Raw genomic sequence first — 21,882 nt, 5'->3', positions numbered from 1 at the left:
CTTTATATTATGCTCAATGATCCTTGTGCATCTTGAATTTTGATTGGATCATTTTGATGCTAGTTGAACTATTGTAATATTACTTCTTTTGAATCACAGTTCCAATGATCTCTATAGGGAACTAAGTTGAATTTTTTGAGCCACCCAATTCATTGACTTGGGTGTCATTCACTTCATGATCTTGGTTTGTATTCTCTAGTGATTTTTGTACCCATTGTTGCCACATTTGTTTTATAATATTGTTATATTTGGCTTTCTTTTCATCTTCAATTTTACCTATTTCCACACAATTTTTAGCAAGATGACTTTCAAATGTTACTTTCAGAATTTTACCTAGTTTTTACCATGTATTGTAATCCCATCCAAATATTACTTTCATAATTTTTTGTACTGGGTTCCATTTTTTGGTTTTGCACTCTAAAGATTTGTGTCCTTGTTTCTTGCTATTGTGACATTTACTTTCAAACTTAGGTTTCTTTGTGCATTCACTTTGTTTATGACCATGCTTATTGTAGCTATAGCACTTTCTAGTAAATTTTTCTTTTCCATTGCTCCAACATTAATTTATATGACTTATCTTACCACAATGGCTACAAGTAGATCTTTGATTCTTTTGAGCTCCTTGCTGAGATGATTCACCTTATTTGGTATATCCTATTCTAGCTTTTCCTTTGTATCTATACTAACTTTGTTTATTTAATTGATTCATGCTTTCCTAATATTTCATCATTCTTTCCTAGATCTTCTTTTCAATGTTGAGATCTTTCTGTAGTCTTAAGATCATTCTCTAATCTTAGATTCATAAGTTTATCATTTGCATTGGTGAGATGATCAATGAAGTCTTCTTATTGAAGGGATAATTGTTGGATTTCATTGTTCTTTTCTTCTATCTCTTCTTTGTTTTGTTTTTTTCTTCCATGACTTCACGTAATCTGATTGATTAAGTTTCTTGTTCTCTTCTTAGCTTTTTGACTTCTTCTTGAAAATTTGAATTATTTTCTAATAGATCTTTGATTTCTTCATCAATTTCATTTGAATTTCTTTTAGGATACATATCTTCAATTCTTTCTATAGTGTAGAAATTGTCATTCATTTGTATTGCAAGATATTTCCTTCTTTTCATTGATTGAGAGAGTTTCACTTTTTCTTTCTTAAGTTTCTCAATGTCCAATTCAAGATTTAACTTTTCATTATTAATAGCCTTATTTATCTTGTATACCTCCATTGCCTTTGATCTTTTCTCAAGCTATTAAAATTCTGATGTGAGAACTTGAAAAGATCTGATACCAATTATTAGAAAGATGAGGTAGGAAAGGTTACTGAGATGGGAGGGGTGAGTTAGAAACCAATAAAATCTTTATCTTATTTCACAAATTATTCCTTCATATAATATTGTGATCTAATTGCATGCATGAAAGAAAGGAAGTAAATAAAAATTCATAGCAATTTGACACAAGATATGGTGACCTAGAAACCTTCTAATTAGAAAGTAAAAATGGAGTGGGGATGATACTGAAAAGCTTTAGTACTAAAGTATAAAGTTAACCTATTAAGGCTTACAATTGAAAACTTTTGGTTATCTATTCTATTGGGAGTAATAAGGACTATGATGTCTACCTTGTAAAATAATTTACAAACATACAATGAATTATACACTTGGTTGAGAGATTTAGTAAAGACTATTAAGTCTACCCTATTAAAAAATTTGGTTGATGCACCTATTAGGATGAACTAGTGGTTGATCTCTTATCAGCAACTCTAATTTGTTGGTTGAGATTTCTTGTATTACAATGATCACCTAACTGTGATATATAAAACATTTTTATGTCTTATATTGCTTGAAGCCTTCTTTAATTCATACTTATGCACATCATATATTCTTCTCATATATATTTGGATATGATACAATACATTACATATATATAAATCCAAATTACAACTAACTAGAGTTGGCTATAATACCAATTTAGTTATAATCCAAAAAGTCAACCAAACTGTTGTAACTCTGGTTCTGAAGACAAAATCGATGATGTTCTGATACATGACAAACACTTTCAATGCTTGGAAATCTTTGGCACTTGATCGAACTTGAATCTTAGTCCATGTTAACCACTTTCAAGTAGCTATAATTTGGTCAGCACTATGTGACTTAGTGAACTCTGAGAAACTCAATAGCACTTAGTTGACACTGCATGAATCGATCAACACTAGATGCAATTTGTTAAATCTAAGAGATTAGTAGATATTGTTGGACTTGGTTAACATACTAGAGCTTAGTTAACACTACAATCTTCTTCACTTCTAATGACTAGCTCTGTAGCCTCTGGTATGCTCAATTTTCACTAAACTTTGTCTATAAAGCTTCATAAATACTATGTAGCTTAGCAAACATTACAAACTAACTACTTAGCTCTAGAACAATTGAATCATTTGGTTAGTACTGTAAACTAAATGATAAGCTCAATAGAAACTATAGAGCTTGGTAGTAATGTAACCAATTGAGTAAGTGTTGAGTCATTGATCAACAAATTGACCTTAATATCAACAAGAAGAACAAAACCTAGTCACTAGTACCTAGACCAAAGGATAAGAATATAATTGGAATAATGTGGGTATTCAAAAATAAGATGAATTATAAAGGTCAAGTAACAAGAAACAAAGTAAGACTAGTTTGTAAGAGATATACACAATAAGAAGGTATTAACTATAAGGAGAAATTTTCCCCTATTGTAAGACTAGAAGTGAGAAATTTACTTGCATATTCTAATTACAAAGGATTCAAAGTTTACCATATGTATGTCAAGTATACATTTCTAAATGGAATAATAGAGGAGTAAATCTACATTGAACAACCTAAAGGATTTTTGACCCAAACAAAAGAGATATGGCATGTAATTTGCACAATGAATTGTATGGATTGAAACAAGTTCGTAGAGCATGGTATGAAAGGTTTCATACATATTTGGTGAAGATTAGCTTTGCTAGGACTAAAGATAATGGAAATCTATACTTGAAGGTTGCATCAAAAAATGGGCTACTATTAGCTAAGATCTTTGTTGGTGATATCATATTTGGAGGAAAGGATGGATTAAGTAAGTTGTTTACTGATCAAATGAGGCAAGAGCTTAAGTTATCTATGCTTGGAGTGATAAAATTCTTTTTTGGCCTACAAGTGTACCAAATGAGGAAAGGAATCTATATTACTTAATCAAAGTATATCAAAGAGATACTCAAAACTTTTGGTGTGGAATACTAAAGACCAGTTGGAACACCCATGGCTACTAGACAAACTTTCAAATAATAATGATTCTATTGATGTGAATCAAACCTTATATATATCAATGATTGGAAAGTTGCAATATGTTTTTAATATTAGAACACATATTACACTATAAATTGATATTTTTGTTAGAGTTTTTGCAAATCCTAAGGAGAGTCATATGATGGATGTGAAAAGAATATTGAGATATCTAAAAGGAATAGAGAATTATGGATTATATTACAAAAATAATGATAAGTTTGAATTGATATTATATACTAATGCAGATTGGGCTGGAAGTCTTGATGATAGAAAGAAACAAGTGGTGGAGCTTTCTTTCTAAGAAAGAGACTAGCTTCATGGACAAGCAAGAAGCAAAATTGCATTTCTCAATCAACAACAAATGTTGAATAGGTAGTAGTAGCAATTAATTGTTGTAACACAGTATGGGTAAATGTTGAAAGGAATGAAGAGATCATTGAATTTTTTGTTATATTCTATGATAACATAAGTGATATAAACATATCTAAGAATCCTATGATGTGGACCAAGACAAGGTACATTTCTATCAAGTGTCATTACTTGAGAGAGTTTGTACAAGATAAAGAAGTGAGATTGATATGTGAATACAAAGGAACTAATAGTTGATACATTCAAAAAATCCTTATGTAAGGATGCACATGAATATCTTAGAAAAAAATAGGGGGTAATTCTTTTAATTGAAGCTACTTAAGCTAAGATGGATCTTTGCATAGTTTGCTTTTATCAAAATATTTTATAAATGAATGTAGAAGGTCACACTCTAGGACCTACCTAAAGTTATGAAGAGAGAATCATAAGATGTTGAATCATTTATAAGAAATATGAGAGATGAAGAACCTAGTTTAGAGAACTGACAAAGAGATACCTACATATTGAAGATGTATGAGATAGATAGCTTAAGATGTTAAAGTATCTTTAGAATTGTTGTTAAAGAAAGAGAAGTTGTGAATTACTGTCAAGTTACCATCAATAGTGAAAATAAGGAGAGATCATATAGTTAACATGAGACATAAGAGTAAAGAAAGAGATTAGTGAAGGTGTTACCATCAAAGAGAAAGAGGGAGTGTATCTACAAAGAGAAAGAGTGAGGTGTTAAGTATCAAAGTTGCATGAATAAGAATAAGAATGAACCTAAAAGATGAGATCAGAGAGATTGTTGGCCATTGAGATGAGAATAAGAATAAAAGTAACAATATTAATGAAGATCTATTATTGGAAGAAAAAGGAGTTGGTTGAATAAAATCAAGTGGTTACTTGAATAAATTTTTGGATTGTATGGTATTTGTAGAAACTTAAAATTGTCCTAAATGCTATATTAATTCATTTAATATTTCCTTTGAAATTATAGTTAATTAATTATTAATCAATTATATTTTTCATATTTTTCTACTTATTTAATTAAATTTATTTAATTAAATAGGTTCATTTTTCTAAGGTATTTAAATTTAATTTAAATACTTCCATCCCTAATGTGTTAAATTTATTTAATGCATGACCCTCCATAAATCCCCTTTTAAATAAATCTTATTTATTTAATTCCTTTCATCCCATTAAATTCTCTAAACCTATGATTAAATTAAATCCTATTTAGGATAGTCTTAAACCTATCCTAAAACCTAGTCTACAACCATCACTTTCATCCTTCTAAGCCTACCCACTATTTAATCTCACTTATTTATCCTAAACACCTTGCTAAACCCTATTTTAATCCTAAGTGTTTGCTCACACATGTGTGCAGAATACTCACACTTCCCACATCAGTCACACTTCTCACACCTCTTACACCTTTGTCCCCCACTCCTTTCTTCAAGTTTTCTCACACATGTGTGAACAAATTTTGAATGTTGACCATATGCATGACTTTCTTACATGTCTCCCTTGTGACACCTAGGTGGATGCCACATAGATGCCACCTCACAAAGGCCTCTCTCAAGCCTATAAATAGAGCCCTTGTCTCAAGCATTTTACATCTCCCTTATATGCATTATTATCATGCTAGTTTGGTATTAGAGCTTCTTAGTGATTTTCATAGTTGCATTGTTACTAATCCTTGGTAGTTGATACATTTTCATTTCATTTGCATTATTTATCTTAGTTTCTTTCTTGCATCCACCTCCATATCCTTTGAATGCTCTTAAGCATGGCTGCTTCCATAGCCATTGTTTGAAGCATTCTCAACTCATTTTAGTGTAAGGACCCTCCTCATATGTACCTTTTAAATATGATTTTTTTTTCTGTGAAAACCATTGTAGGAGATTGAAATGGATATGAAGTAATGTTTTATGTGGTGAAGGTCCTAATGAAGTTAAGAAAAGTTGATACATCCATGTTTTAAATATTCAGTGATTCAAGAAATTCTACATTATCTCAACTATTTAAACATTGAAATTGCACTAACGATGATATGAGGTATTTTCACTTGATGATAAGGGTGTTGATTTCAGTATTCTAATGATTAAGTTTTATTCTTTAGATAGTTCAGTATCCTTTAATTGGTGTTGTTATGATGATTAGGTATATGCATGCCTAACAATGATTATTCTCATATGTTAATCTGAATTAGTGAATAAGTTAATTTTTATTGATTTTGTGTTTATTGATGATTAAATATGAGAAGAAGGGAATTAAACAGTTAATTATATGAAAGATTCATGTTTTGATTTATGTAACTATACAAATAAGCTGTGAATATATGTATGTGATTTTCTTGAGCTACTGATGTGTGCAATGAGTGTGTAGAATATTTTAGTTGGGAGATCTAATGGAGAAATGAAACTAAACCCTATGTATCAATTGTGGAAACTAGGGTTAAATCTTATGAAAGATGCAAACCTGTTGTTCATATTTTATTGTATCGAGAGATGTATGAATGTATCATTCTGTAATCTTTAAATGTTAATGTTCGTAACAATGTTTTTATAGTGTCTCTTGACACTTGTGAATTGTGTATGCATTCCATCTTGAAGTTAGGGTAAATTGAATAACCTTAAGACCTAAGTTGAACTAGGTTAGTTACCTTTTGGCTAATCAATTTATAATGGAGATTAATTACCCCTAATCTAGTTTAGTGTTTGTTTTACATTTTAAAGGTTGTTAAAAGTCTTAAATTCTTTCCAATCATTTTTTGGGTCCCTAACTAATCCTAAAAGCCCAAAATCATTAAATCTAAGTACCTAAGGGGTATGAGTATGGATTGGGGACATTTTCCACCCCCTTAGCCCCTTTTGTTTACTTTTATGGTCACTCAAAAAGTTCATTTTTTCTCTAGTGTGAAAATTGATTGCTTCCCTCTTGAGTTGGTAACCTTGACTCCACCTTGGGGTTTACCTAATGTCTAGTTGAGTTAGGATGATATTTAGAGGCATCTTTGAGAAGTTTTGGTTGTTACCCAATCTCTAGTTTTTAGAGAGAAGTTTGAAGATTGAAGGAAAGAAAGGAAAAAGCTCTTCTCAACTTGTCATTTTTCCATAACTTTTTGTGAAGGTAGGGTTCTTCACTCTTTTGATCATGTTTCTTCTTATTGTTCATGCTTGATTCATGCATAAGGCATTGTGATGATCTTTTTATTGCTTGTATGTGTGTTGACGGTGTTTTGGGAGGGATCTTAACTTGTTCTTGGATGTTATTCTTATGCTTTGCTTTGAAATTTTGAAAGGATTTCATGGGGATTATTTTGGCATTATTCACCCTTGGATAGGGAAGAAGTGGCCAAGTACAGGGGAAGGGCCTTAGTTGGACCTCAATAGTGTAGAGTCTCCTCTCATGGTGAGAAGAGGGAAAGAGGGTAGGGTGTATGGGCCCCTACTTGTCATCGCATACCTTGTATGAAAATTTGAATTCTCATAGAAGGGAAGGAATGAAAATCCTTGTTGTATTGGCCTCGAAAGGGCATTTGTAGAAGAATGGAAGCTCTTGAATTTTAGCCTCGAAAGGGCTATGTTATGGTATGGTGATTGATGTCTCTTATTGAGAAAATCCACCTCCCCCCTATTTTGGTTCAATGTTGAATCTATTGTGCAAAAATGGGTTGGGAATGTATGCTTGAATCGTTCATCATATTATGTTGTTTTACCTCTATGTTGGTTCTTATCTCTCCCATGGTTCCCTTGGTGCATTGAAGATATTGGAAAAGACCTCTTGTGAAAGACCTAGAAGAGAATTCAATTGAATTGTAATATTATGTAAAACTGTATTTAAATTTTGATATATTTGGCAAAGATGTCAGGTTTTCTTACTGGTTCTTTCCTGATGGAGCCTTGAACCAGGTTAATTAATAGAGAGAAATGATTGAGAAAACCTCCTTGCATTGTATCATGTGTTAATTCAATTTATGTAAATGTATGTGGAGGAATAGCTCAAATGTTGAAGTCTTCAAACTATGCAATTTTCAAGTTTCCATTATGTTAAGGAAGAAATTCGTTATGTTGAATTTTCAATCCAATTTCATATGTACTAGGAGATATAATAAATCTCTCATTGTTGATATAACGAATCATTCAACTATCTTGTTGAACCATGCATTTGGTAAATTCATTTAAAACAAATTGCATAGAATTCTATCTTAATTATCTTACAGATTTAAGGAATACATCATTAGTTATTTTTTTAGCCCATATGGCACATTAGGAATTATAACTCCTTTGTAATTTTATCAACATGTTAGCCTTTCAAAATATGATCCAACTTGGAGAGATTAATCCATCTTTTCATATCATCTCAAGGAGAAGATGCATATACTTTCAAGAAAAAGAAGAAATAAGAAAATTTTCCAAAACACCCACCTACATGATACTAGAATTTGTATGAGAGAATTAATCTAATTGTTTGCTGAGACAGAGTATATTCCAAATTGATTCCCTTAGAAAAATTTTTTCTCAAATTTAATTAATATCAAAATGATTTATAAGAAATTAAATAAATACATAAACTAAAACATCTTTCTAAGCCTATCCTATGGTCTCACCAACAAACCTACTGCAGTAATTGCATCTATCCCATCAATTTACTTACCCTTACCTCTCCCCTTACCCCATGCATTAATATCCCAACTTTTTATAGTTGTTATGCATTGGGTAAATGGGCTTAGAGTTGTGATTAATGTTGTTTGGGCTCAAAGGTCAACACAACATTTTTATAAAGCCTTAAACAAAGAATACTCAAATCACCAGTGCCCAACTTGGGGGAGGGGGAAAAACCTGCCATTCAATGCCTTGGACCATGTGAAGATTTCTTAGATATTTTCCATGAATGGAAGGGTAAGGTTGGGTGGTCAGAGGTGGAGTAAAAGTTGTACTATATCATCTTCCCTGCCTACATTTTTGTTTTGCTAGCAAATCACATTGCTTGGCTTGGGACACATATAGCCCCATCCCATTGGTCAGCGCATGGTCTGTTGGGATAACGTGCAGGCTCCTTGGGAGTTAAAGAGTCTGATTTGACTCATGCCTTTAAAATACCATCATTCCTTCCCTACGATTGGTTTGGCCATCAGCTTTATTGCTGACTTTGGGAAGGGCCACATACAGCACCCCATCTTGGATGTGCGCTTGGGATTGTACCCAAGTGGGAAAGTATAGCCCCACGTGGGTAGTCAAGTGGAGATTAGAGAGTTGTTAGTTGTAGGGGGTTAGAAAGTAGAGTGGTTAATTTAGTTTAGTTGAGTTTAGATTTGGATTGGTTTAGTTAGTTAGAATTTAGATTATAGTGGATGTTAAGTTTAGTGTTGATTTAAGTGGTATTAGCAATTTAATTTATTTTTTAAAGTATTAAATTTTACGTAGTTAGTGATGTTAGATTTGGGATTTAGTTTTAAATTAAGTATAGTTATTATATTTAGCAATGACGTTGTTCTCTTTAGTATGCAATAAAATGTTAAGCTTAAATAGTAATGGTTAATAAGCTAATGTTTAGGTTAGGTTAGATTTTTATTAAAGTTTTAAAGTTAGATAGTATTTTTGTATATAGTTTCATTTAGATGTTTTAATTCCTTAGTGATTTATTTGCTTGCAAATTTTTATATACATTGAGAGTGTTAATACCTTATTTATTTATTTAACTGGATTATTATGGTTTTTTTTTTTAAATGTTTTATTTTGAATAGGATACAAGTTTAAACAAATTTTTTAATTGAATAAAGTTTAAATAAAGTTTATTTGATTGTATGTTAGATGTTACATTAATTAGTGAGTTCATTTTATTCAAACGTTTTAACTAGAATTATTTTATTTCAATAGTCATCTGAATCAATTAATTATATTATTAAGTGATATTTGCTTAATAGAAATGTATAGATTAATGTTAATAGAATTAAGGTTAATTAGTAAATTATAGATTCGAGTAAAATTGTAATTAGCATTGGAGTTCAATCACCATGTAATGTTATATTAATTGTAGTTCTTTTCTTTTCAAATGGTTGTAATAATTAGATCCATGGTAATTAAATAAATACTCAAGTAAATCAGTTATAACGTCAATTGAAATTTTTCTTAATGGATATTTTATTGATTATTGTGATTTAAATTAATGGCATCCACCTTGCAATGTAACTTCATCTTTAATGGATTATGAACCTATCAACTTAGTGAATTTAAGTCAATTTTTTTTATTAAAACAAAAAATTTCAAAAAAAAAATTGTTGGTGTGTTTTGCCCTAATTTATAGGCATGACATTTTAGCATAGTATCATTCTCATATTGCATTTCATATCAAGGGGTTCACATAGTTTTTTTTTGGGAGAGCACACCAACATACCTCCAATCCAAAGCACACTACAAGAGCCTCTCATGGGTGCTTTTTTTGAGCTACTTGAGGTTGCATGAGGACTTTGTCTTTTGGTTGCTTTGAGTTGCAAAACTCAAGCAAGTGTTAGTTATATGTCATTTTATTTTGAATATTTGATATATGAATGTGGTTAATGTTTTCTTGTTTACTCTTGCTTCCAATAGGTTAGGTTTTCTTGCATACAATATCTTGACGTGAGGTGTTTCTATCAATGTCAAAGAGGGATATTTTTTGGAAGCTAAAATTTGAATATGGTTATATTGTGATTGATGTCAAAACTTATTGGTGAGACAATTGCTACTAGAGTAGAGTGCCATATAAAGGTGGTTGATGAAGAGAATTTAAAAAGAAGAGACAATGAGAGGACCTAAAAGAAAGGTTGAGTTATGTGGAACTACAATGGGAACTTGATCAATTAGACTTTGACAAGGTAATGTGTTGTTTAATATATTATAAAACTCAATGGAGAAGATAGTTTAGGTGAAGCCTAGAAGAGATGATCAATGAAGGAATAAATATATAGGTTGAAATGAGCTTCAAAGAAGAATATTAAAAAACTTATAGTTGAAGTTGTGTTCTATTAGTGTCAACTGAGTGAACAGTAGAAGCCAAGAAAATTTAGAGGTGATCAAACATCAATAAAGAATAAGTATCAAAAATGTTGGACCAAGCAAAGTCAGTATAAGTTGATCAAGATGGATAGTGGAGACTAAGTTATCTAGAGATGACCGAGGCTGAGGAATATAGTTTTAGCTAAGTGTCAACATATTTTATTTTGTGAAGGAATTGAGATTCCCATCTAACATAGTTGAATTTTTGGATTGGTTAAAGTGCATGAAGGATATTAATTGATGCAAATGAGCATTTAATGTAAGAGAAACCATGTTTAGTTATTTCTAGGAAAGACTCAAAGAGAAGTTTTGGGAAGTTTGTAGAAGATAAGAAGATGAATGAGAAGGTGGATAAATTCTTTGTATGTGTTAAATTTTATCATAACCCTATGATAAATTGCGATGTTTAAAATGTAAAAGATCAAAGTTACCTATTTAAGGAGGTATAAGTATTAACCTAATGAGGTTAGCATTTGCTAATTTTTTTTATTGGAAAACTTGAGTAGAAGGCTATGAAGGACAATAGAAAAGGTGATGATTTATTTCTTGAAGGATTTTCCAAGCAAATTAGAGGTAGTCATGGAGACATTAGTGAAGTTTAGCTAGTTAGTTAGAAGATGAGCTATATCATGATCTATATTTGAAAAGTGAGCTATATTTATCAAATCAACCTATTGTTAGTTTCAAACCATTGTATCAAATAAAATCCTTTAATCAAGGTTGACCTTATAGTCATTTATAAATCCCTTTATCAAGGTGACATTCTAATGGAATGTTCTAAAGTTCTTTAATAAGTTCACTCCTAATAGGGTGATTAATTCCTTTAATAGGGTCACACCTAATAATATCTATTGTAAACTTTAATTGGGTTGGCTCCCAATAGAGCTCACTTGTAAAGAGTGAAAATTTGGTGAAATGTTACATGTATTTTTTCCCAAATTGGGTTTCCACATTAAATCCTAATGTCTTACTTGTGTGGATGTTATCTGATATGTTTGAATATTTAAAGTTGTACATTTTGAAAGTTAGTTATTATTGGGATAGAAAACTACAAGTTTATGTTATTGATAAGTCATTATAGATTCTGAGCTATTTAATGATTAGATCTAACTCGTTTGGATTATTAAAAAGTTTAATTGGTAGATCTAGACTTGAGGATAACTAATTCACCCCTCCCCCCCTCCTCTTACTTATTCTAAATTATTATAATATATTGGGTAGAAAATGTTGATAAAAAAAGAGTACCAATGATGGAGCTTTCTTCTTAGGAGAAAGAAAATTTTAAGTAAGAAAGAGAGTTGTATCTCTTAGTCTACTATTGAAATTTTTAGTTAGTTGTTTAGACATTGTGTAAATCAAGAAACTATTGCAAGGTATGCAAGAAGAAGTCATAGAACTTGTTATTATCTATTGTGACAATACTAGTTCTATTAACATATCAAAGAATTTAGTGATGCATACAAAAAAAAATCATATATAGATTCCAAGTATCACTACTTGAGAGAGAAATCTCAAGAAATGAACGTGAGATTAGAGTATGTGAAGTCTAGGGAGAAGATAGAAGGTATATTCATAAAGCCATTGCCTAAGGATTTTTTGAGTATTGAAGATGTAAATTATGGGTCCTTACCCTATTTACTATTCACTAAGTGAAAGATGAATGTTGCATCAATTTGTGGATAGTCAAAATATATTTATGGAGTTGGTACAAGAGTTCACTCTTTAGGAGCTATACTAGAGCTATGAAAATGATTGTTAGGTAGAAAATGTAATTACTACATGCAAGAATAAAGGTATAACTATAAGGTTTTATAAGTTTCCCATTTAAGCTTTTAGTTTCCTTTGGAATTGATGTCAAAGTAGGAATGATGTATTGTATGGTCAAAATGGAAAATTCTTGAATGAGTAGAGTATGAGTTAAAGGGAGAGTAATGTGTTGTATGAATGATGATGATTCTTTTTGTCAAATGGGAGTATGTGAATTTATGCTAGGTGTTGTAGTGCTTGTGAGACCATCAGTTGTATGGAAACATGGGTAAATGTGGATTCTTCTAGTTAGAGGTAAAGTAATTAGGAAATATCACTACTATAGATCGTATTGTGGTGGACCCAAAGAAAATCCAACCTATCATGGATTGGTCGGTACCCACTAATGTTTCAAAGGTTCATAGTTTCATGGGATTGGAAAGTTATTACCATCACTTCATGAAGGATTTTCCATGTGTAGCTCATCCCATCACTTATCTTTAGTGGAAAGGGAAGAAGTATGTTTGGTGAGACTAGTGTTAGACAACATTCATTGACTTTAAGGAGTGTGTGACTAGTGCACCAATCCTTGCACTACCTAATCCTATAGGTGATTTTATGGTTTGCACAGATGCTTTGTTGGAAGGTTTGGGTGTGGTGTTGATGCAGGATGGTCAATTAATTGCATATGAGTCTAGAGAACCCAAGGAAAATGAGCTTAACTACCCCACTCATAATTTGGAACTTGTGGTCATGGTGCATGATCTCTTTAATTGGAGGCATTTCCTTTTGGGACAAAAGTTTGAGTTGCATACTAATCATCAAAGCTTGTAGTATATCTTTACTCAGCCAAACCTAAATGCATGAAAGTGTCAATGGATGGAGTTCCTATGTGAGTATGACTTTGATGTTCACTAGATTAAAATGAAAAAAATATGTCATCATGGATACCTTGAGTAGGAGGTGACATGAGATATCAGTTTTTTCATTGGGAGTCTATTTGTGAGGCCGTATCTCGGAGGCCTTGCCTAGTAACACATGGTATCAAGAGGTGAGGGAAGAGATCGAGTATGGACATACCTTTGAGGGGAGGTTTTTAGGTTATTTTCTTGAGTTCAATGGACTACTGCAACATTTGGGGAGCATTTTTGTACTAGTGTTAAGTAATCTTCATACCTTAGCTTTGTTAGAAGCACATTGTACACTATATTGCACATACCAATGTCAAGAAGATGCATGCAATTCTTAAATAGTTGTACTTTTGGGAAGGAATGAGGTGTGATGTTTCTCAATGTCTCGAATGCCAAAGATTAAAGGCAAAGCATTAGCATTGGTAGTTTTTTTGTAGCTGCATACCATTCTAGAGTGGAAATGGGCTATGATATCTATATATTCTATCATAGGGTTTCCTATGTCATCATGATGACATGATTGTATTATGTTGATAGTGGACAAGTTGTCTAAGGTAGCACATTTTTCACCCATGAAGACATCCTACACAGCTTCTTTTGTAGTGCATGTTTTATTAGAGGATATTATTTATTTTTATGGGATCTGTCATCAAATTATTTTTGATAGAGATCTAGTGTCTACTTTAGCAGTGTAGACATCTCTTTAGTATGCTTTGGGCATGTAGCTCAATTTTATTTTAGCTTATCACCTAGAGACCAATATTCAGACTAGGAGAGTAAACCAAGTTCTAGAAGATATGCTTTGCATGTATGTGATGGACAAGTAGGTGAAGTGGGTGAAAGGAAACTTGCAACAAAAATATAACCATTTCCACATAACCCATAATAGATCTAAAATAAAAATGTAATTAAAATTTACATGCAAGAGAATAGGCAACATACCCACAAAAATGTGACACAAGATATACCCTAGGAAACCCTCATTGAGGGAAAAAACCCATCCTCCAAAAGCATCCATCAGCACGTATTATTTAGCAAAAATAACATTTCAATTCAACCATGGAGGCCTTCAAATCCATAGCCACAAACCAAGCAATCTATGTGAACAAACATGAATCTACACATCCCATGCCATGCTTCCAAATTTCACAAATACTCCCTTGGCTAACCTATCAAGCCTTGTCCTACTTGACTCCTTCCCTTTTTGCCTTATGTTTTGTCATACAACAACTACCATTGTGTCTACTTATATAGTAGCAAGTCCCACAAAACCACCAAGTGGTATTACATAAACCATGTGCTACCTAACCCATTGATCCCACATTTAATATTGGAAACTTAATTCTTTTCCCCAATATTAAATAATTACATAAAATATTATTACAATGTTACAATACAACTCATTGAGTATATCCCATGTGAATCTTTACATGTTGCATGTCCATCTAGGTGCTCCTAGATACAACATTATATAATAAAATAAAATAATATAATATAAAAAATATTATGCAATGTGTCCAACACCCATAATCTCAATAGTGGGAGGATTATTTATACCTTATTGAGTTTTCTTATAACAACAAGTACCATAGATCTCTTGGTATGTCCCCTTTTAGGCCTTGTATAGTAGGTTGTGTTGTACCACTTTGAGCAGGGATCATTTGGAAGACTGAGTATTTCTAGGTCCAGAGATGCTTCAAGATATGGAGCAACATGTTGTTTGTATTAGAGAGCAATTGGTTATTGCTCAAGATAGACATAAGAAGTATGAAAATGCCCATAGGTTGGATCATCACTTTTTGGTTGGTGGTAGAGTGTATCTAAGAGTACATCCAATAAAGAGCCCCATCCATTATGTGAAATGCTCTAAGTTAGTGTCATGTTTTCTCAAACCATTTGAGATCTTTAAGAGGATCGGTCCTATTTATTATTGACTAGCATTGTCACCTAGCCTATTGCACATCCATGAAGTTTTCCACATTTTGTTTTGAGCCAGTATATTCCCAACATAACCCATGTTCTTGATTGGGATTGTTTATAGGTGGAGGATGGGAAACTTTCTTTGGAGCCCATTTATATCCATTAGCATTGTAGACCGACTTTGAGAAGTCAGGACATAGAGTAGGCAAGGATCTAGTGGGATATTAGTAATGAGATCCCTGCTACTTGGGAAGATGCTACACAATTGAGAGATTTGTACTCCTATCCTTTTGCAAGCTTCTAGGAGTAAGCTTATGCCTAGTGGGGGAGGATGTAGTGCCTCTCATGTTGTCTATCTATACCTTTTAATATTTTTGATTTGAGAGATACTTGTTACTCATGTTATCTTTACACTTGAGATGACCTAATGGTCATATGTTATACTTTGATTTTAGTATCATAGATGTTAGATTACTATGCTACTTAGTTGATCATATTTGTGTGATGATTCCAATTTGAGATGATAGCATGTTTTATGATGATATTTGGTTTTCGATATTTGGACATATCTCTGATTTGGTTATATGTGGGATTAAATAATATGGTAATTTACTTCATTCTTGCTTGTGATGATATGTGTGAATGTGAGTGATGTACAAATGTATCATTTTGGTATAATTGAATAAATAATTAAATTAGGTTATTTAATGCTTCAGCTATATTATTATATGCAATTGCACTTGATCATATATTTTAGTGTGCAGGATTTATATCCTAGGAAGTGGCACATGGAGTTAGTGATTCAACCATTCATATTTAACCAATGTCATCCCTATATGGTTGTTGTATCTTTTAAATTGTTTAAATTAAATCTTCCAGTGATTTGATTAAATTTGGACTCATTCGAAATATGTGATTAGACCTATTAACGTTTCTATGCATTTAGAGGTTCACATTTATAGTGAAAGTTGTTGAGGAATTTCTATGATTTTGGGTTTTAAGGCTTTATTTATAATTGATTTTAATTTTTGGTAGCTTTTTCATAGATGAATTTTAATTACTTGGAATAGCCTATTTTCATTTGGGTTGATTTGAGATTTAACTAAGTTACCTAATTATTTTCCCTAATTGATTATTCACGCGAAAAGTGAATAAAAATCAAAAGAGGAAATTAATTCCTCACTTCTCACTTTTGAAAATTACAAATTTTAGAGCTTTTTCCAAAATCTTGTTCTAGAGGATTATGTTTTTGTTTGTTCTAAGAGCTATAGGTGTAGAACCTTTGTGAGGTTGATTTGGTTGGATCCATCTTAGGGAGACCATTCTTTTCCACCACTTTAAATAGCTTCAATAGGATATTTACTTTATCTATCTAATTTCTATTTTACCCTATTTGGCTATCAGGTAGGACTCTCTTGTTGTCATGTTTCAGCTCCATTTCTATTCCCATTTTTGGTATTTGTTTGTTAGGAGGTAGAGAACTAGTGTTCCTCTCCATTTTTTATTATTAGTTCTACCCATTGGTCAGGTATGAACATTTTCCTAGTTTTTTGGATAAGGGTTTGGGGTTTCACACTATTATACTATTCATTTTTGCATATGATGTCTAAACCCAAATTTTATTGTATTTATTAGGTGGTAATAAAACTAAGATAATAAAAGACACAATATGTGAACCTTCCATTGGGAAGTTCAACCACACGATATCTAGCTTGGGCTTTTTGATGCCAAGCTAGTGAGTCCCTACATAGTTACCCATTGAGTGTCTAACTAGGACCTATAGTACTTGTATTATCTCATGAAATTATTTTTAATCATCTTGCTATCAGGCATGGGTGTTAGCCATGGACATTTTATTTATGTATGTTTGTGGTTGGGTCATTATCTTCATCAACATGGTAAGAGTGGACTTATGGGTTTCATGTTGTTGGGAGGTATAGCTACCTATACCACTATTGGGGATTAGTGTATAGAGACAATCTATTATTCTAGTGTGGCTAGTGCTTTATGTTTTACTTGGTATATTTGAGATTCCAAAGTATGCTTGATTGTGATTTATGCTTTCATTGAAATACTTGGATATCATGTTTAGATGATGTTAGTTTATATGACACATTCCTTTATTATGATGATTAGCATATGATTAGATGATGTGTTTTGATTAGTTGGAATATATATTGCTTTAGTTGTTAGCATGTTAGATTTCATTGTTCTTATGATGTTATTATGCTTTAGTAGTGACACCCTTGTTAGACAACTCTAATTATCTAGTTGGCAATTTGGGATGTTACACGTGGGGGATGGCTAGGACCTTTGAGGTCTCATGATGCGATTATGATTGGGAAGAACTGCACATGAGTTTTGTTTTTTTTTTTGTTCATTTATATGTTGATTTTAGTATGTTTTCTTTCCTACTATATTTTAGATGGTTAGTTGTATTTTTGACCTTCTACTCTTATGTTTGAGTGTTCAAACCTTGACTTGTGGATCTGGTACTCCCAAATGTGGAGGAAATTGTCTTCCCTAGATTTTTATCTTATATTTTTCTTTTTTATTATTGTGAATCCTCATGCAAGATTGTACTCTCTCTTGCAAGAGTTTGAAGTTTTGAGTGGGGACTTGCATTTCTTTGCATGACTCCTTGTGCTTCATCATGCAAACCTCAACATTATTGCATTGTATTTAGACTATCAGACCAAGAGTTTCCTCATGTGAGGGGTTAGTTCCTCATGTGCAATGGTGTACTTTCTCATGCAAAGAGGTAATTCCTCATGCAATATTTTTAGTTGTGTTTTCATGCATGAAAATAGGGGGTGCCTCTATTATTTTTTGGAGAACACAATTTGGTGATTTGAGTGCACTTTTGAGTTGCTAGTAATTCCATGCTTTCACAGACTAGAGATTTTATGTTTTTTTATCATCTTTGGATTTCATCTTCTGTATGAGCATGTCATTTTGATAGTGGTGTTTGGAGATTTGTTGGATGTTAGGATTGTTAGTTAAGTCTTCTATTCTGATCTTATTGATCCTCATATGTTGTTTGTTGTGTGCATCCATACTTGTTTTAAAAAAAATTATCTTAGCTTTTATCTATCCTTGTTCCAAGGATCTTCGAGTGGGGCATTACACTTAGCTTCACCCCCATACATCATAACTCTTCATGTTCCTTCTCCTTAATAAAATAGAGATTTTTTTCCAAGCACACTTCTATTCTCCCCTATCCATAATTAAGAAATGTTGTCACACTTCCCCCCCAATATTTGGAAGATGTAAAGTTTTTTTCATTCATTCTCTCCTACATTAACATCAATGACAAATTCCTCATTATTTCAATCCTCTACTCAAAGTCTTCAACCAGATCAAGTGTCCAAAGACACTATTCAAGACTAGTTACCAAGAGTCCTTAATGAATCTTTTCATCACAGATACTCCCCCATATAAGAAGCATCAAAATTTAGTTTAATAAAAAAATAGTACTCTATGCTACTAGACTGATGCAATCTCTACATCATCTACACATAACCCTAAAAATACCTCTCAAGTACTCAAATGTATCTTTAGGCAAGGGCTTTGTAAATATATCTAAAATCTAACCTTTAGTACTAATATACTCCAATCTGATCTCTTTCTCTACTGCCTTCTCTCTCAAAACCTAATATATGCTTAGTCTTAGAATACAATAGAGGATTCTTAGACATACTTACTATACTTATGTTACCACAATATATGGTAACATGTTCTAAAAATTCTATCCCATAATCCTTTAGCATCTACTTCATCCACATGACATGATTATAATATTTTTTTGCTACTACATACTCTAACTCAATTGTACTTTGTGAGATACAATCTTGTTTCTTGCTTAACCAAGAAACAAATCTTCACCCAAGAAATAATGCTCCACCATTAGTTCTTTTTTATTCATCCATACCATCTTCCCAATCTACATCAATATAAGCACATATAGTGAAATTATTTGATTTGTCATACCATATCCCATAATTAGATGTTCCCTTCAAATATCTAAATATCCTCTTTACTGGTGTATAATGATACTCCTCAGGATCAGCTTGAAATCAATATTAATCCCAATTGCATTTTCTATATCTCGTCTAGTGTGAGTCAAATATTGCAAACATCTAATCATGGATCTATACTTCTTCTCAATAGCAAGATTTTCATATTTTCTAGATAACTTGTGATCAGTTATCATTGGTGAAGCAACAGGCTTATAATTTTCCAAGCAAAATCTTTTCAACAAGTCTTTCAAATTCTTAGCTTGTGAAATTAAAACGCCATCACTATTTTTCACAATCAGTAAACCTAGAAAGAACTTCATCTATCTTATCATACTAATTTCAAAACCTTTCTTCATTTCTTTAGCAAACTTATCACTCCCTTCATCATTACCTCCAAAAATGATTTCATCAACAAAAATCACTATTATCAGCAAACCATTTTCAATTTCTTTCAAGTAAAAGTTAGCATCTATCATACCTTTAGAAAATTAAAGCTTTAAAAAATACTTTTCCAACCTTTCATACTAGGTTATTAGTGCTTTCTTTAACCTATACAGAGCTTTGTTCAATCTAGATACCATATTTTTATCTTTTGTCATAGAGAAACCTTTAGGATACTAAATATATATTATTTCTTCAAGTTCTCCATTCAGGAAGGCTAATTTGACATCCATATAATATAGTTTGAACTTCTTATTTTCTACATAGGTCAAGAACATTCTCACTACTTCCAATCTAGCTATAGGGGCATATGTTTCTTCACAGTCTACTCCTTCTTTCTATGAATAACCTTTGCATACTAGTTTTGCCTTGTTTCTTACAACTTCACCTTGTTCATTCATCTTTTTTTTGAGTACCCATATAGTTCCTATAATATTCTTGTCTTTAGGCCTAGGAACTAATTTTCTTATGTCATTCTTCACAATCTAATCCAATTCTTCCTTCATTGATTGAATCCAGTGATCATTTGTGCATGCCTCATTTGCACTCTTACTTTGAACTTGAGAAATCAAACATAATTCCTCATTTAATCTATTTCTTGTGATCACTCCTTTGTCTTTCCTTCCAATTATCTGATCTAGAGGGTGATCCTTTGTCATATTCATATTAGAGGTAAGATTTTTTATCTCAATTCTTATCTATTTTATTGGTTTAGATCTTTGTTCTCCTCTTTCCTTAATAATTTTCACATCATTCTGCAAATCATTGTTAGTCTCAAAGAAAACTTCTAGATTCTCTCTAACAATTCTAGTATTGTCTTCTTCTTCATCAAAATTATAATCCATCATATTTTCCTTAATTCTAAAATTTTCATCAAAATTTACATTTATAGATTCAATGGTTGTCTTGGTTCCATGATTAAAACATCTGTAAGTTTTTTTTTATAGTGAATAACCAAGAAACATACCTTCATCACTTCTTGGATCAAACTTACCAACATCATCGTCTCTCTTCATGTAACATTTCCTTCCAAAGTTTCTAAAATTCTTTACTAAAGGTGTATGGCCAAACTATAATTCATAAGGGTTCTTATTCATAACTTTTTTTATCTATATTCTTGGTATATACTATTGTATTGACTTCTTCTCTCCAAAATGTTTTGGATACATCATTCTCAAACATCATTTCTCTCGTTGCCTATGATATTGCTATGTTTCTCCTTTTAGCTATGACATTCTTCTCAAGGGTCTTAAGTGAAGATATATGTCTCTTAATTCCATTTTCTTCACAAAAAATGTTAAATTATCTAGAAGCAAATTCTCCTCCCCTATCTGATCTCAAAAATTTAATCTTATAATCAGATTTATTCTCAACTCTAATCTTGAATATCTTAAATTTCTCAAATGCTTTAGATTTCTCTTTAAGAGATGTTACCCAAATCATTCTAGTGAAATCATCAACAAAAATCAAAAAATACCTTTCTCCATTAAATCCTCTTGTTCTGGTAGGGCCACTCAAATCTATGTGAGCAATCTTCATCTTCTTTGTAGTAGTGAACTTCTTCCTAGGAAATGATACCCTCTTCTTAAAAATGATACATTCTTTGCAAATAAAATTAGTGGGTTTCATTATCTTAGGAAAATCTCTAATTGAAAATGTTCTAATAACCTTCACAATGTTATCAAAGTCTATATTACAAAACCTTCTATACCATAATCAATTGCTATTTACTTTTGCAACCAAACATGTCATCTCAATGGGATTCAACTAAAATACATTATCTCTAGATCTTGTACTTGTTTTAATCATCTTACCATCTTTATCTTTGATAATGCAAGGCCTTTATGTGAATTCCAATTGATAACCTTTTTCTACCAAATATCTAACACTCAACAAGTTATGCTTTAAACCATCAAAAAAGTAAACATCATCAGTGTTAGTTTATCCATCAAGATTAATAGATCTTATCCTTGTAATGTGATAGATTGCATTTTTACCAACTCTAACAATAGGTCCATCATGATTCCTAAATTTAAAAAACTTTTTCATATAACTAGTCATGTGATGCAAACATCCACTATCTATTACCAATCAGATTTCTTTTCAACTTGGGAAACTAGGGCCTTTTCTTCTCTACTTTCTTTATCAATCTC

Source organism: Cupressus sempervirens, chromosome 2 (assembly GCF_028749045.1).
Source record: "Cupressus sempervirens isolate cs-2001-9-10 chromosome 2, ASM2874904v1, whole genome shotgun sequence".
Taxonomy (NCBI): domain Eukaryota; kingdom Viridiplantae; phylum Streptophyta; class Pinopsida; order Cupressales; family Cupressaceae; genus Cupressus; species Cupressus sempervirens.
Note: the sequence above shows the minus strand (reverse complement) of the source record.